Genomic DNA, 5,988 nt, shown 5'->3' with positions numbered 1-5,988 from the left:
AGAATAGAGGCTTAAGACATAAGTCCTATCAATATTATCGTATACATCGCATACGTGCCTAGAAATAGGGACTATGGGAATTTTGGCATTGAGAATAACATGTTTGTGTGATTGTAGGCAGATCGCATACTGAACGCAATCTTAGGAAGTGTTAGCTAAACCCCTTACTTAACCCATTCATTGCATACTCATTGTAATTCTCAATTTCAGCAACTCTTTATTCGAACTCGTCGCATAGGAATATACTATAATCAAAACACCATTCAACTTATTTTTTCTTTCTTGCCACCGCAAAGGAATCAAAAAATTACCTGTCTCACGATTAACTCAAGTAGTCCCTTCATGTTCGAACCCTTGATTTACCACGAAAACCTACTGAGATATACTTTTGTCTATTAGAAAACATTGCAATGTGCAGCATATAACCTTCATCACACAAATATACATCATATCGCATCACATTTAACACGCCATCAACTGCTTTCCGCACATCGTATCAATCGGCTTAAAACCTTCAAAACATTCAAGGCTTGAAACCTAAATCTAAAATCGAGCATGCCAAATTCTCAACCAAACAACCTTCGTAGACAAAACAAACTCTCACCATCACCAACTAAAACCATCTACATAAAACCCAGAATAAAACCCACCATCTGCCCAACCTAGTCACCGTCCAAACCGTCGAACGAAATCGGCTAATAAAACCTCACCATCTGCCAACAAAACAGACAAAATCAGACCCGGTCGGCGAAATGAACCTACGACATCTGTCCAATTGAACCCAAGAAAAAAAACCCCGAGTCACAATTCGAAACCAGTCGCGAACACACGGAGAATGATGACTCGGCGGAAGCCCTACTCCAGCGAGGACCGCCCGCATTGACAAAGCGACAAGGGCCCACGCAGTAAACCTAAGCGGTTGCCCCACAGACGGTAAACCCTAGAAAAACCATCACTTTCCATTTCCGACCCCAAAATTAACATTGAATAGAAAACATTAATAAAAAGGCAATTAATACCAAAAAAAAAAAAAAAAGGAAAAACTATTGGTGATAAGACTTTAGCTTTTGAGTCCCACATTAAATCACGTAGATATCACCACATATTTATCCAATATGTTGGGTTTATTAATCATAGAATTGAAAAGTATGATGATTGAAGGATATTTTAAAGACATAAAGAACTTAGTTTTAAAATTTATGACGAAGAATATAAGGTTCAAGTGAAGTGTGTGAACAAATATAATTATCCATTTCCAATTTGCATGAAAAAAGATGAGGAAATTATTTTCTCCATCCTCGTTTTTTCAATGAGGGACCGGCAAAAATTGATTCGAAGAGATTTTATATGTCATCTTAGTCACTCAATTGTTTTTTTTTTTAAAAAAAAAAAAAACAGAAAGTAAACACGAAGATTGAGAAAAAAAAACGATTTCTCAAATTAGTTGGTTGTTTTTAGTTGGTAGAAGGGGAAGTATTGGATCCTTTTATTGGTTCTTAAGAGTGTTATAAAGAAAAATTTTGAAGTGTTTTTGATGTTACAATTTATTTTGTCTCTTTTGATTATGGAACATGATTTTTTGTTGGGCAGTCAATGTGCTAATGTAGTGACCATATAGTCCATCACTCAAACAAATATTGCTTCTTCTAGTAAAGAATCATTTTCAGTTGAAGCTTTATGTCAAAATTTGGTCAAGAGGGCTTTTTCATGGTCAACCACACCTGAAAGACGATGAGCCCCTAGTAGCGTGTTGTCTCTTGTGGGTGACATATCAATCACTTGATTCTAGAAAGACAATATGAGTGCTAGCGCGCCAAGATGGCGGAGCAATAATGGGCAGACACTCGGTTAGCTTTGGAAGTAGTGTAGATATTCGCCAAGCTTACAGTATAGAGCCTATCTGGGGGCAGGTGATCGCAAAAGCACTACATTAGATGAAGCATGATTGAGTGAGTTAGCGATGAATTAGTGAGATCAGTCCTTGGAAAGCCGACACATACAGAACAGAGGTTAGGGAGGAAATTCTCTCAGGTCGTCTAGCTTTGTGGAAACTCACTCATAAATTCCTCACTTCTTCAACTGCACGACCTAAACACCACTTGAGGTTGTCGTGATGTTGCGCACTTGTCTAAGCATTTTTTCGGCTAGCTTATGTATTTGGTAAACGGGTAGAGGGTAGTATAAAATGGAGGATGAACTTTCAAAAAGTGTCAGTTTTCAAAATATTTCCATTCTCATTTGCAAATTTGAAGATGTATTTATTTTTCTTCCTTGAATTTGGGACTAACATAAGAGTGAAATCCGACGTGTTGTGTCATTTTGAAATAAATTTCGTCTTGTTACAATGAAGTGTACTTAAGATATTAATTGCAGCACAAGTGAACAGTCTCTGTTAGGAAAAGTAAGGTCTCCGAAAGAATTTAAGGCATATAAATTAAAAGAGGATAAGGTATTAAAAAAATGATTAACAAAGAGTTTTCAAGTTTTTCACATAGGAATATAACCAAGTTTTTAGCTTCGTTATCGAATCAGTGAAATTTGAAATGTATTTTACATTGTCATTTCAATCTTTCTATATTTAATAAAAAGGTTTAATATATTAATCTAGATATGTTTTTTTTCTTATTCATTTGTATAATCTTCCAATAATTCTTTGACCATTAATTTATTTATGTATAATATTATTTCTATAAAATGTAAGAAACACAGTTCCACCCACATAAAGAGTTTGTCATAAGACTAAGAAATTTTGTTATACAATATTTGGGGTAGGTGAAGCTTTTCCTAAGACAATTCTAAACAAGTTACTGTAGAAGGAATTTCTTGAGGAAAATTTTTGGGAGGGGGCTTTCCAAAGAATCTGAGTTACTAATGAAAGTAATGTCGATTTGGATTCTATGAACAAGCAGGTAGAAAATGCTTGGGTTTGAGTTAAGCTAACAGCTCACAGTAGGGCATGGGCAGACGAAGGGTTAAGCCACCCTATGCGTTTAACCTGATGTTTGGCTTGAAAGACTTGCATTGAAGATAGGACGGGCATAGATGCCATATATGAATGAACCATGTGCAGTTGAAGGAAACACTAAGCAAGTGTTGGTGCATAGTGGAAGCAACTTTGTTGAGGTAGTGTGTTGTCCGCAGAGGCAAGAAACCTAATCTCAAGAAAATTTTTAAAGTTTTGACTTATAGTTAGTATGCGTTTGAGTGATAAAGGTCTTCTAAGGAAGGCTAAAACGCAAGCTTAATTTAAAAAGTAGAGTCTCAAAAGGACACCATATTAGTAGCTTAATATATGTTGTTGATGTCCATAGATTGACACCCATTGCTAGAGCATATCAACCTTTAAGGAGAAGCCTGAAGTTGTGAGGGACTAAGTTAGTATTTATAAGTTTAAGAAAGATATTCTTCTGCTTAGCTATTTTACAAAGTAGTATTTCCAAACAAACTATAGTTTATGTTTTCCAAGCTTTCTGTATGAAAGAATTGTTGTAAACGACTATATGTGTTCATTGCAACAAAAACATTCTTAGAGCCTTTTTAAAAGACATGTTACTATGCGTTTAGGTATACATGTTTAAAGAGGCAGTCTTAGTTTGACTAAATGTTACTTTTCAGGTCAATAAACTGAAGGACTTGGAGAAGGATTATCCGAGGCTTAGTACCTTTAAGGATCATGATGATACTTAGTTATAACCACGTCGCATTGTGTAGGTAAGTTATAAACGCCTTCGTGGAGTATTTGAGTTGAAAGTATATTGATAGCATACTAATAGGTTTTTATCGCTCACTGGTTGTATAATATCTAATGATCTTTATGTGTTTGAACATTGTGGGAATTTTTGTAAACATCTTTTTATAGCGGGTTACTCTCAACTAATAGCCCGCAAACCAGTTTATCTCTCTTAATAATACATAAGATAAATACAAATATCTCTGTGAACAATATAAACATTTAATTCTTGGTATAGTTTTACTTTTTCTAAATATAGTACGAAGTTATCTGTAAAATAATTTGAATAAACTGTACTGCGTAAAGTGTATTGATATTGCATTATATTACGAAGACATTAAGCCATAATGGGAAGATTTCATATAGTTATGTACGTGCTTATAATCCACTCATTAGGTGCGCTTGTACCATCTAGTCTCTTTTTCATCCCTCCCTTTCTCTTGTATGTTTGTGTTTTTTCTTGATTGAGTATCGCATCCAGGGGTTAGCAGTCTCTCACATCTTCCCCCTCGATAAGAATAGTAACTCCTTTAACATAGTCTTTGGTTTTGGTGTGCCATACATATATAGTCAGGGTCTAAGCTCTCTAGAGTTAACCTATCAGCTTAGGTTTGGTTCCTGTAAATATTTGATACACGATTTGTTGTTGTTTGTTATGTTAGGGAAGCTAAGTTTTGGGAGTTTTGAGATGTTTTTTCTGAGAAATCTATTGACTATATATTTGTTGTTTAAATAAAAGATGTATGATCTGTCTATATTGTGGAATATTTTTAATACTATTTTAATTTTAGTTTGTTTCAACTAATTAGTTTGTGGCCTCAAGAATTCAAATATTTACCACATAAATAATATATGCCCCGCATGAATAGTTATTTATACTTTCAGAATACTCTTTCACCCGAAATATGTTAAGAATGTGTGGTTTTTTGTCATTATCTCTTACCTCTATACATCCATTTTAAGTAAGTATTGTTAAAAGCAAGAAATAAAATGCTGGTTTCAGCATACGTTTTGAGTGATTGATAAATGCTGCAGTCATGTCCTGCATCGGCTAAGAGAGTAGTCTGGAGGGGGCTGTGACACCTTAAGTTACCACTAATTCCTTTTAATGAACAATAAATCATAGTCTCACTATGACGAACCCCTCTCGGCCAGGAGAGGTCTGTGACAATACAATGTTCAAGCCCTGAATCAGCCCTTAAGGGAGCAATATATCTACTTTCCCAACATTGGGGAATGAGTGAATTCCGTCTTGTGTAGATGTGTTCCCAACTCCCCAATCAGACCGAATCCCCAAAAATGGTAGACATGTTGAGTCAACGAATTTGGCCACTCTCGCCCATACAAATCAAATGACACCTTCAAAAACAGAAGTTCATAACTTCACTCAGGATTCAGTCGTGTTACCTATGTCATCCTTGAATGGAAGTCTCTATTAAGAACGGTGTATATAATGAGACTACTCATTTTTGGTCTAGTTCTATACAAAACTCTTTTTTGTATATAAAACCTCATTTGTATTAAATATCCCGCTTACATGTCTCCACGATGAATATCAAATCAGATCACTTGTAGCACTTTTACAACAGATTGTAACATCTCAAAGCGGGTCATACTCGTAGTGTCACCAGGATAAGGTATTGAATAACGGCAGAAATGCACGTTATTTACAGCGCAAAGTTAATAAAATAATGTAGATTGCGATTGGTAAAAACATACAATATTGCGTCCAAAAGCATTAAGTTCACAACATTGCAATCGCATGCGGTCCATCGCATGAAAACAACTAACTTATGTATTTTTGTGTAGAAAATGCGTTGACGCAAGCAGAAATGCGATCCGAAGAAATGAACGTGCCGAGAGCATTAAAGAGATCGCAACCGCAAGGCTATGCGATCATTTGCGCTCCGCGAAAATCTGCTCAAGCGATTAAATTGGTTGAATTACATATTTTATACTGTTTTATTTAGATATTGCGAAAAAAGGAAAAAAGTTGCGTAAATTGTATGAAAGTTGGCTAGAAATGCGAGAATTATAAATTATCGTCAATACAACCACTGACACCATTGCGATGGTGGGAAAAGAATATTTCAAGTCTGTTTTGCAGGAAATCAAGTCCCCGCATGCATTCAAGGCTCAAGATAAAAAGAACAACGTATCTCCGTCGCATTGCGCCAATCAATTCAGGAATGAATAGACGATCAATGCAATGATGGCGCATTCGACAATCGATCAAGAGCTAACGATCAACGCAATTT

This window comes from Benincasa hispida, chromosome 9, assembly GCF_009727055.1.
Source record: "Benincasa hispida cultivar B227 chromosome 9, ASM972705v1, whole genome shotgun sequence".
NCBI classification, from domain to species: Eukaryota; Viridiplantae; Streptophyta; class Magnoliopsida; order Cucurbitales; family Cucurbitaceae; genus Benincasa; species Benincasa hispida.
This window is presented reverse-complemented; position numbering follows the sequence as displayed.